At 40.2% G+C, this 12,326-nt stretch overlaps 2 non-coding genes across 2 annotated transcripts; both read left to right on the top strand.

Annotated features, from left to right (window-relative positions):
* Nucleotides 1–4,271: 4,271 nt before the first annotated feature.
* Nucleotides 4,272–4,344, top strand: TRNAR-UCG (transfer RNA arginine (anticodon UCG)). The gene has a single exon. It is a non-coding gene; the product is annotated as a tRNA-Arg (tRNA).
* A 2,680-nt stretch (nucleotides 4,345–7,024) lies between these two features.
* TRNAQ-UUG (transfer RNA glutamine (anticodon UUG)) lies at nucleotides 7,025–7,097 on the top strand. The gene has a single exon. It is a non-coding gene; the product is annotated as a tRNA-Gln (tRNA).
* The last annotated feature ends 5,229 nt before the right edge of the window (nucleotides 7,098–12,326 follow it).

Raw genomic sequence — 12,326 nt, 5'->3', positions numbered from 1 at the left:
ATGCAACAATATGATACGGCACAATCATTCTTAACAGAACTGTGGGTAGATGCAGTGCAGGGAGTGTGTGCGTGCAGAATGCAGAAACTATGCATGCGTAGAAACTCTATGATTTTCTCCAGGAATAATGCAAATTGTCCTGCAGAAAAAATATAGTACTGGAGAAGAATCATAAAGGATTGACACAATTGCTGCCTTTGCTGTTGCCCCAATTGTGTAATCTGTCAAGGACTGGTCTCTTGCAGATTGAGCCACCTAGTTGCAATTGTGTGGTATAAATCACCCTTACAACCATTTTTGCTATAAACTTGAGATCTTTCTGAGATACTATCTCACAGACTTCTTATGAATGAGGAACTCTGAAATTGTCACATTCCAATTTATACGTCCTTAAAACTCTGCTGGTTATTCAAATGGGCAGATTTTTTTTTAAATTCCTTTCTGTCTCGAGTTGTAGTTATATTGATACAGAGGCATAATTGTTGAATGATATATATTGGTTTGATTGAAATATGTTCGTAGAGGTGGTGATAGGCTTTCTGTGTCTGTCTGAGAGCAAGGACCGGTTAACGTATTTTTCCAAGAGCAGTTTGTTGTGAAAGGTATCAGGCAAAGGAGTATGTATTGTGATGTGGTTCTCTGACTGCTTCTGTCCACTTGCCAAAAGTTCCAAGGCCCTATGATAGCACAAAAACGGTAAGATTGAAGTGGTGGGTGCCGGAGGTTTAAAATGGTCAGTTTAATTAAAGACAGAAAAGTGAAACGAATGACTGCAGAAATACTGTATGTGGCCATGAACTGAGATGAAAGGATGATTTTGGAACTCTGTCTTGCAGATTACCCTCAATGCCGTAATGAATAGGGCACTACTCTCCCAGACCGGGGTGTGTAAGTTTAAGTCTATCTGAGGTGCACACCCTGAACTAATACATTTTTGCTGAAACCTAATCATATTGTTTACTCTTTCTCGTAGCAGCTTGCCAGGGTGATAGTATATTGCAACAGAACCATTCCACTTCTTCACTGAAAAGTGTCATGCTGGTTACCCAAATGTGCAGCGTGTCATTTTATACAGCTTTCTTTATTGAAATTAAACTTGGACTCACTTGAAATATTCTCTTTCAAAATGAATGTTTTGAGCTGCTGTGAATTTTATTTCTAGAGGTGGTGACAGGCTTTCAGGTACGTGCTTAGGTCAAGGCCCTGTTCCTGTCACTTGTATAAGCTAATTCAGGGAGCAAATTAGCAAGTCAAAAAATGGGAAGTCTGAACTACTGTCAAAGCAGTTTCATTCTCTTTTCAAATAATCCAAAAATACCATTGCAGCATAAAAACAGAGTATTCAATAAAAGAAGAAAGGAGGATTAACGGCAAAAAAGCACATCATAAGATATGAAACTTTGGAAATTATCTAGATATTGTTTGAAAAAACTCCTTTGATGGAAAGAAGATGAAGAACGGTATGGGATCCAGTCCTGCGCACCTGTAATTGATATGTTCCACATCCATTCATACCAACTAACCCTAAACACCCAAACTTATTGCCGTCAGTGACCATGTGGCCTAATGGATAAGGCGTCTGACTTCGGATTAGAAGATTGAGGGTTTGAGTCCTTTCATGGTTGAGTCTTTTTCTCACAGCACCCAACTTATCTTTACATACAAACTGGAAACACACTCTTACAATATTCCTTTCACTCTCACTCATTAAGAAAGCCCAATGCAAACTGCACAAATAGTCACGTTATGCCTTCAGCATTGCTACTTTTCTGTCTTTCTGCCATACCAAAGTACCTCTTCATAAATGCCACGGATATGCAATACGTATACAACAATATGACATGGCACAATCATTCTGAACAGAACTGTGGGTAGATTCAGTGCAGGGAGTGTGTGCGTGCAGAAAGCAGAAACTATGCATGGGTAGAAGCTCTATGATTTTCTCCAGGAATAATGCTAATTGTCCCTCAGAAAAAATATAGTACTGGAGAAGAATCATAAAGGATTGACACAATTGCTGCCTTTGCTGTTGCCCCGATTGTGTAATCTGTCAAGGACTGGTCTCTTGCAGATTGAGGCACCTAGTTGCAATTGTGTGGTATAAATCACCCTTACAACCATTTTTGCTATAAACTTGAGATCTTTCTGAGATACTATCCCACAGACTTCTTATGAATGAGGAACTCTGAAATTGTCACATTCCAATTTGTACGTCCTGAAAACTATGCTGGTTATTCAAATGGCCAGATTGTTTTTTAAATTCCTTTCTGTCTCGAGTTGTAGTTATATTGAAAATTGGAAATTATCTAGATATTGTTTGAAAAAACTCCTTTGATGGAAAGAAGATGAAGAACGGTATGGGATCCTGTCCTGCGCACCTGTAATTGATATGTTCCACATCCATTCATACCACCTAACCCTAAACACCCAAACATATTACAGTCAGTGACCACTTGGCCTAATGGATAAGGTGTCTGACTTTGGATCGGAAGATTGAGGGTTCGAGTCCCTTCATGGTTGAGTCTTTTTCTCACAGCACCCAACTTATCTTTACATACAAACTGGGAACACACTCTTACAATACTCCTTTCACTCTCACTCATTAAGAAAGCCCAATGCAAACTGCACAATCAGTCACGTTATGCCTTCAGCATTGCTACTTTTCTGTCTTTCTGCCATACCAAAGTACCTCTTCATAAATGCCATGGATATGCAATACGTATGCAACAATATGACACGGCACAATCATTCTTAACAGAACTGTGGTTAGATGCAGTGCAGGGAGTGTGTGCGTGCAGAAAGCAGAAACTATGCATGCGTAGAAGCTCTATGATTTTCTCCAGGAATAATGCAAATTGTCCCTCAGAAAAAATATAGTACTGGAGAAGAATCATAAAGGATTGACACAATTGCTACCTTTGCTGTTGCCCCAATTGTGTAATCTGTCAAGGACTGGTCTCTTGCAGATTGAGGCACCTAGTTGCAATTGTGTGGTAAAAATCACCCTTACAACCATTTTTGCTATAAACTTGAGATCTTTCTGAGATACTATCTCACAGACTTCTGATGAATGAGGAACTCTGAAATTGTCACATTCCAATTTGTACGTCCTTAAAACTCTGCTGGTTATTCAAATGGGCAGATTGTTTTTTAAATTCCTTTCTGTCTCGAGTTGTAGTTATATTGATACAGAGGCATAATTGTTGGATGATATATATTGGTTTGATTGAAATATGTTCGTAGAGGTGGTGATAGGCTTTCTGTGTCTGTCTGAGAGCAAGGACCGGTTAACGTCTTTTTCCAAGAGCAGTTTGTTGCGAAAGGTATCAGGCAAAGGAGTATGTATTGTGATGTGGTTCTCTGACTGCTTCTGTCCACTTGCCAAAAGTTCCAAGGCCCTATGATAGCAGAAAAACTGTAAGATTGAAGTGGTGGGTGCCAGAGGTTTAAAATGGTCAGTTTAATTAAAGACAGAAAAGTGAAACGAATGACTGCAGAAATACTGTATGTGGCCATGAACTGAGATGAAAGGATGATTTTGGAACTCTGTCTTGCAGATTACCCTCAATGCAGCAATGGATAGGGCACTACTCTCACAGACCAGGGTGTGTAAGTTTAAGTCTATCTGAGGTGCACACCCTGAACTAATACATTTTTGCTGAAACCTAATCATATTGTTTACTCTTCCTCGTAGCAGCTTGCCAGGGTGATAGTATATTGCAACAGAACCATTCCACTTCTTCACTGAAAAGAGTCATGCTGGTTACCCAAATGTGCAGCGTGTCATTTTATACAGCTTTCTTTATTGAAATTAAACTTGGACTCACTTAAAATATTCTCTTTCAAAATGAATGTTTTGAGCTGCTGTGAATTTTATTTCTAGAGGTGGTGACAGGCTTTCAGGTACGTGCTTAGGTCAAGGCCCTGTTCATGTCACTTGTATAGGCGAATTCAGGGAGCAAATTAGCAAGTCAAGAAATGGGAAGTCTGAGCTACTGTCAAAGCAGTTTCATTCTCTTTTCAAATAATCCAAAAATACCATTGCAGCATAAAACAGAGTATTCAATAAAAGAAGAAAGGAGGATTAACGGCAAAAAAGCACAGCATAAGATATGAAACTTTGGAAATTATCTGGATATTGTTTGAAAAAACTCCTTTGATGGAGGGAAGATGAAGAATGGTATGGGATCCTGTCCTGCGCACCTGTAATTGATATGTTCCACATCCAATCATACACCTAACCCTAACCACCCAAACATTTTGCAGTCAGTGACCATGTGGCCCAATGGATAAGGCATCTGACTTCGGATCAGAAAATTGAGGGTTCGAGTCCCTTCGTGGTTGAGTCTTTTTCTCACAGCACCCAACTTATCTTTACATACAACCTGGAGGCACACTCTTACAATACTCCTTTCACTCTCACTCATTAAGAAAGCCCAATACAAACTGCACAATCAGTCACGTTATGCCTTCAGCATTGCTACTTTTCTGTCTTTCTGCCATACCAAAGTACCTCTTCATAAATGCCACGGATATGCAATACGTATGCAACAATATGACACGGCACAATCATTCTTAACAGAACTGTGGGTAGATGCAGTGCAGGGAGTGTGTGCGTGCAGAAAGCAGAAACTATGCATGCGTAGAAACTCTATGATTTTCTCCAGGAATAATGCAAATTATCCCTCAGAAAAAATATAGTACTGGAGAAGAATCATAAAGGATTGACACAATTGCTGCCTTTGCTGTTGCCCCAATTGTGTAATCTGTCAAGGACTGGTCTCTTGCAGATTGAGGCACCTAGTTGCAATTGTGTGGTATAAATCACCCTTACAACCATTTTTGCTATAAACTTGAGATCTTTCTGAGATACTATCTCACAGACTTCTTATGAATGAGGAACTTTGAAATTGTCACATTCCAATTTGTACGTCCTTAAAACTCTGCTGGTTATTCAAATGGGCAGACTGTTTTTTTAATTCCTTTCTGTCTCGAGTTGTAGTTATATTGATACAGAGGCATAATTGTTGAATTATATATATTGGTTTGATTGAAATATGTTCGTAGAGGTGGTGATAGGCTTTCTGTGTCTGTCTGAGAGCAAGGACCGGTTAACGTCTTTTTCCAAGAGCAGTTTGTTGTGAAAGGTATCAGGCAAAGGAGTATGTATTGTGATGTGGTTCTCTGACTGCTTCTGTCCACTTGCCAAAAGTTCCAAGGCCCTATGATAGCACAAAAACGGTAAGATTGAAGTGGTGGGTGCCGGAGGTTTAAAATGGTCAGTTTAATTAAAGACAGAAAAGTGAAACGAATGACTGCAGAAATACTGTGGCCCGTATTTATACTCCGTTTGCGCCGAATTAGCGTCGTTTTTTTCGACGCAAATTCGGCGCAAAACTAACGCCATATTTATACTTTGGCGTTAGACGCGTCTAGCGCCAAAGTATGGGCAAATAGCGTCATTTTTTTGCGTGAACGCCTTCCTTGCGTTAATGAGATGCAAGGAAGGCGTTCCCGTCTAAAAAAATGACGGCGACGCAAATGCGTCGTATTTATACTCCCGGGCAAAAATCACGCCCGGGAGTTGGCGGGTCAAAAAACCCTGCATTTGCACCACTATTTAACGTCTGGGTCAGGGTAGGCGTTAAGGGGCCTGTGGGCTCAAAATGAGCCCACAGGTGCCCTCCCCTGCCCCCAGGGACCCCCCCCTGCCACCCCTGCCCACCCCAGGAGGACACCCAAGGATGGAGGGACCCACCCCAGGGACATTCAGGTAAGTTCAGGTAAGTATAATTTTTTATATTTTAAATTTTTTTTGGGTGGCATAGGGGGGCCTTATTTGTGCCCCTCTACATGCCACTATGCCCAATGACCATGCCCAGGGGACATAAGTCCCCTGGGCATGGCCATTGGGCAAGGGGGCATGACTCCTGTCTTTATTAAGACAGGAGTCATTTAAATGGCGTCTGGGCGTCGAAAAAAATGGCGCAAATCGGGTTGAGGCCATTTTTTTGCCTCAACCTGACTTGCCCCATTGTAAGACGCCCTAACGCTATTTTCCCCCTACGCCGGCGCTGCCTGGACTACGTGTTTTTTTTCCACGCACACCAGGCAGCGCCGGTCTGCTAGCGCCGGCTAACGCCATTCCATAAATACAGCGCCCACATGGCGCTTCAGAATGGCGTTAGACGGCGCTAAATTTTTTGACGCTAAACTGCGTTAGCGCAGTTTAGCGTCAAAAAGTATAAATATGGGCCTGTATGTGGCCATGAACTGAGATGAAAGGATGATTTTGGAACTCTGTCTTGCACATTACCCTCAATGCCGCAATGGATAGGGCACTACTCTCACAGACCAGGGTGTGTAAGTTTAAGTCTATCTGAGGTGCACACCCTGAACTAATACATTTTTGCTGAAACCTAATCATATTGTTTACTCTTCCTCGTAGCAGCTTGCCAGGGTGATAGTATATTGCAACAGAACCATTCCACTTCTTCACTGAAAAGAGTCATGCTGGTTACCCAAATGTGCAGCGTGTCATTTTATACAGCTTTCTTTATTGAAATTAAACTTGGACTCACTTGAAATATTCTCTTTCAAAATGAATGTTTTGAGCTGCTGTGAATTGTGCTGTGAGGTGGTGACAGGCTTTCAGGTACGTGCTTCGGTCAAGGCCCTGTTCATGTCACTTGTATAAGCTAATTCAGGGAGCAAATTAGCAAGTCAAGAAATGGGAAGTCTGAACTACTGTCAAAGCAGTTTCATTCTCTTTTCAAATAATCCAAAAATACCATTGCAGCATAAAACAGAGTATTCAATAAAAGAAGAAAGGAGGATTAACGGCAAAAAAGCACATCATAAGATATGAAACTTTGGAAATTATCTAGATATTGTTTGAAAAAACTCCTTTGATGGAAAGAAGATGAAGAACGGTATGGGATCCTGTCCTGCGCACCTGTTATTGATATGTTCCACATCCATTCATACCACCTAACCCTAAACACCCAAACATATTATAGTCAGTGACCATGTGGCCTAATGGATAAGGCGTCTGACTTTGGATCAGAAGGTTGAGGGTTCGAGTCCCTTCATGGTTGAGTCTTTTTCTCACAGCACCCAACTTATCTTTACATACAAACTGGAAACACACTCTTACAATACTCCTTTCACTCTCACTCATTAAGAAAGCCCAATGCAAACTGCACAATCAGTCACGTTATGCCTTCAGCATTGCTACTTTTCTGTCTTTCTGCCATACCAAAGTACCTCTTCATAAATGCCATGGATATGGAATACGTATGCAACAATATGACACAGCACAATCATTCTTAACAGAACTGTGGTTAGATGCAGTGCAGGGAGTGTGTGCGTGCAGAAAGCAGAAACTATGCATGCGTAGAAACTCTATGATTTTCTCCAGGAATAATGCAAATTGTCCCTCAGAAAAAATATAGTACTGGAGAAGAATCATAAAGGATTGACACAATTGCTGCCTTTGCTGTTGCCCCAATTTTGTAATCTGTCAAGGACTGGTCTCTTGCAGATTGAGGCACCTAGTTGCAATTGTGTGGTATAAATCACCCTTACAACCATTTTTGCTATAAACTTGAGATCTTTCTGAGATACTATCTCAAAGACTTCTTATGAATGAGGAACTCTGAAATTGTCACATTCCAATTTGTACGTCCTTAAAACTCTGCTGGTTATTCAAATGGGCAGATTGTTTTTTAAATTCCTTTCTGTCTCGAGTTGTAGTTATATTGATACAAAGGCATAATTGTTGAATGATATATATTGGTTTGATTGAAATATGTTCGTAGAGGTGGTGATAGGCTTTCTGTGTCTGTCTGAGAGCAAGGACCGGTTAACGTCTTTTTCCAAGAGCAGTTTGTTGTGAAAGGTATCAGGCAAAGGAGTATGTATTGTGATGTGGTTCTCTGACTGCTTCTGTCCACTTGCCAAAAGTTCCAAGGCCCTATGATAGCACAAAAACGGTAAGATTGAAGTGGTGGGTGCCAGAGGTTTAAAATGGTCAGTTTAATTAAAGACAGAAAAGTGAAACGAATGACTTCAGAAATACTGTATGTGGCCATGAACTGAGATGAAAGGATGATTTTGGAACTCTGTCTTGCAGATTACCCTCAATGCCGCAATGGATAGGGCACTACTCTCACAGACCAGGGTGTGTAAGTTTAAGTCTATCTGAGGTGCGCACCCTGAACTAATACATTTTTGCTGAAACCTAATCATATTGTTTACTCTTCCTCGTAGCAGCTTGCCAGGGTGATAGTATATTGCAACAGAACCATTCCACTTCTTCACTGAAAAGAGTCATGCTGGTTACCCAAATGTGCAGCGTGTCATTTTATACAGCTTTCTTTATTGAAATTAAACTTGGACTCACTTGAAATATTCTCTTTCAAAATGAATGTTTTGAGCTGCTGTGAATTTTATTTCTAGAGGTGGTGACAGGCTTTCCGGTACGTGCTTAGGTCAAGGCCCTGTTCATGTCACTTGTATAAGCTAATTCAGGGAGCAAATTAGCAAGTCAAGAAATGGGAAGTCTGAACTACTGTCAAAGCAGTTTCATTCTCTTTTCAAATAATCCAAAAATACCATTGCAGCATAAAACAGAGTATTCAATAAAAGAAGAAAGGAGGATTAACGGCAAAAAAGCACATCATAAGATATGAAACTTTGGAAATTATCTGGATATTGTTTGAAAAAACTCCTTTGATGGAGGGAAGATGAAGAATGGTATGGGATCCTGTCCTGCGCACCTGTAATTGATATGTTTCACATCCAATCATACCACCTAACCCTAAACACCCAAACATATTACAGTCAGTGATCATGTGGCCTAATGGATAAGACGTCTGACTTTGGATCAGAAGATTGAGGGTTCGAGTCCCTTCATGGTTGAATCTTTTTCTCACAGCACCCAACTTATCTTTACATACAAACTGGAAACACACTCTTACAATACTCCTTTCACTCTCACTCATTAAGAAAGCCCAATGCAAACTGCACAATCAGTCACGTTATGCCTTCAGCATTGCTACTTTTCTGTCTTTCTGCCATACCAAAGTACCTCTTCATAAATGCCATGGATATGCAATACGTATGCAACAATATGACATGGCACAATCATTCTTAACAGAACTGTGGGTAGATGCAGTGCAGGAAGTGTGTGCGTGCAGATAGCAGAAACTATGCATGCGTAGAAGCTCTATGATTTTTTCCAGGAATAATGCTAATTGTCCCTCAGAAAAAATATAGTACTGGAGAAGAATTATAAAGGATTGACACAATTGCAGCCTTTGCTGTTGCCCAAATTGTGTAATCTGTCAAGGACTGGTCTCTTGCAGATTGAGGCACCTAGTTGCAATTGTGTGGTATAAATCACCCTTACAACAATTTTTGCTATAATCTTGAGATCTTCCTGAGATACTATCTCACAGACTTCTTATGAATGAGGAACTCTGAAATTGTCACATTCCAATTTGTACGTCCTTAAAACTCTGCTGGTTATTCAAATGGGCATATTGTTTTTTAAATTCCTTTCTGTCTCTAGTTGTAGTTATATTGATACAAAGGCATAATTGTTGAATGATATATATTGGTTTGATTGAAATATGTTCGTAGAGGTGGTGATAGGCTTTCTGTGTCTGTCTGAGAGCAAGGACCGGTTAACGTCTTTTTCCAAGAGCAGTTTGTTGTGAAAGGTATCAGGCAAAGGAGCATGTATTGTGATGTGGTTCTCTGACTGCTTCTGTCCACTTGCCAAAAGTTCCAAGGCCCTATGATAGCACAAAAACGGTAAGATTGAAGTGGTGGGTGCCGGAGGTTTAAAATGGTCAGTTAATTAAAGACAGAAAAGTGAAATGAATGACTGCAGAAATACTGTATGTGGCCATGAACTGAGATGAAAGGATGATTTTGGAACTCTGTCTTGCAGATTACCCTCAATGCCGCAATGGATAGGGCACTACTCTCACAGACCAGGGTGTGTAAGTTTAAGTCTATCTGAGGTGCACACCCTGAACTAATACATTTTTCCTGAAACCTAATCATATTGTTTACTCTTCCTCGCTGCAGCTTGCCAGGGTGATAGTATATTGCAACAGAACCATTCCACTTCTTCACTGAAAAGAGTCATGCTGGTTACCCAAATGTGCAGCGTGTCATTTTATACAGCTTTCTTTATTGAAATTAAACTTGGACTCACTTGAAATATTCTCTTTCAAAATGAATGTTTTGAGCTGCTGTGAATTTTATTTCTAGAGGTGGTGACAGGCTTTCAGGTACGTGCTTAGGTCAAGGCCCTGTTCATGTCACTTTTATAAGCTATTTCATGGAGCAAATTAGCAAGTCAAGAAATGGGAAGTCTGAACTACTGTTGAAGCAGTTTCATTCTCTTTTCAAATAATCCAAAAATACCATTGCAGCATAAAACAGAGTATTCAATAAAAGAAGAAAGGAGGATTAACGGCAAAAAAGCACATCATAAGATATGAAACTTTGGAAATTATCTAGATATTGTTTGAAAAAACTCCTTTGATGGACAGAAGGTGAAAAACCGTATGGGATCCTGTCCTGCGCACCTGTAATTGATATGTTCCACATCCATTCATACCACCTAACCCTAAACACCCAAACATATTGCAGTCAATGACCATGTGGCCTAATGGGTAAGGCGTGTGACTTCGCATCAGAAGATTGAGGGTTCAAGTCCCTTCATGGTTGAGTCTTTTTCTCACAGCACCCAACTTATCTTTACATACAAACTGGAAATACACTCTTACAATACTCCTTTCACTATCTCTCATTAAGAAAGCCCAATGCAAACTGCACAATCAGTCACGTTATGCCTTCAGCATTGCTACTTTTCTGTCTTTCTGCCATACCAAAGTACCTCTTCATAAATGCCACGGATATGCAATACGTATACAACAATATGACGTGGCACAATCATTCCGAACAGAACTGTGGGTAGATTCAGTGCAGGGAGTGTGTGCGTGCAGAAAGCAGAAACTATGCATGGGTAGAAGCTCTATGATTTTCTCCAGGAATAATGCAAATTGTCCCTCAGAAAAAGTATAGTACTAGAGAAGAATCATAAAGGATTGACACAATTGCTGCCTTTGCTGTTGCCCCAGTTGTGTAATCTGTCAAGGACTGGTCTCTTGCAGATTGAGGCACCTAGTTGCAATTGTGTGGTAAAAATCACCCTTACAACCATTTTTGCTATAAACTTGAGATCTTTCTGAGATACTATCTCACAGACTTCTTATGAATGAGGAACTCTGAAATTGTCACATTCCAATTTGTACGTCCTTAAAACTCTGCTGGTTATTCAAATGGGCAGATTGTTTTTTAAATTCCTTTCTGTCTCGAGTTGTAGTTATATTGATACAGAGGCATAATTGTTGAATGATATATATTGGTTTGATTGAAATATGTTCGTAGAGGTGGTGATAGGCTTTCTGTGTCTGTCTGAGAGCAAGGACCGGTTAACGTCTTTTTCCAAGAGCAGTTTGTTGTGAAAGGTATCAGGCAAAGGAGTATGTATTGTGATGTGGTTCTCTGACTGCTTCTGTCCACTTGCCAAAAGTTCCAAGGCCCTATGATAGCACAAAAACTGTAAGATTGAAGTGGTGGGTGCCGGAGGTTTAAAATGGTCAGTTTAATTAAAGACAGAAAAGTGAAACGAATGACTGCAGAAATACTGTATGTGGTCATGAACTGAGATGAAAGGATGATTTTGGAACTCAGTCTTGCAGATTACCCTCAATGCCGCAATGGATAGGGCACTACTCTCACAGACCAGGGTGTGTAAGTTTAAGTCTATCTGAGGTGCACACCCTGAACTAATATATTTTTGCTGAAACCTAATCATATTGTTTACTCTTCCTCGTAGCAGCTTGCCAGGGTGATAGTATATTGCAACAGAACCATTCCACTTCTTCACTGAAAAGAGTCATGCTGGTTACCCAAATGTGCAGCGTGTCATTTTATACAGCTTTCTTTATTGAAATTAAACTTGGACTCACTTGAAATATTCTCTTTCAAAATGAATGTTTGAGCTGCTGTGAATTTTATTTCTAGAGGTGGTGACAGGCTTTCAGGTACGTGCTTAGGTCAAGGCCCTGTTCACGTCACTTGTATAAGCTAATTCAGGGAGCAAATTAGCAAATCAAGAAATGGGAAGTCTGAACTACTGTCAAAGCAGTTTCATTCTCTTTTCAAATAATCCAAAAATACCATTGCAGCATAAAACAGAGTATTCAATAAAAGAAGAAAGGAGGATTAACGGCAAAAAAGCA

The sequence above is a fragment of the Pleurodeles waltl genome, chromosome 4_1 (assembly GCF_031143425.1).
Source record: "Pleurodeles waltl isolate 20211129_DDA chromosome 4_1, aPleWal1.hap1.20221129, whole genome shotgun sequence".
Taxonomy (NCBI): domain Eukaryota; kingdom Metazoa; phylum Chordata; class Amphibia; order Caudata; family Salamandridae; genus Pleurodeles; species Pleurodeles waltl.
The sequence above is the reverse complement of the archived record's forward strand: the minus strand, read 5'-3'. Positions and strand labels throughout refer to the sequence as shown.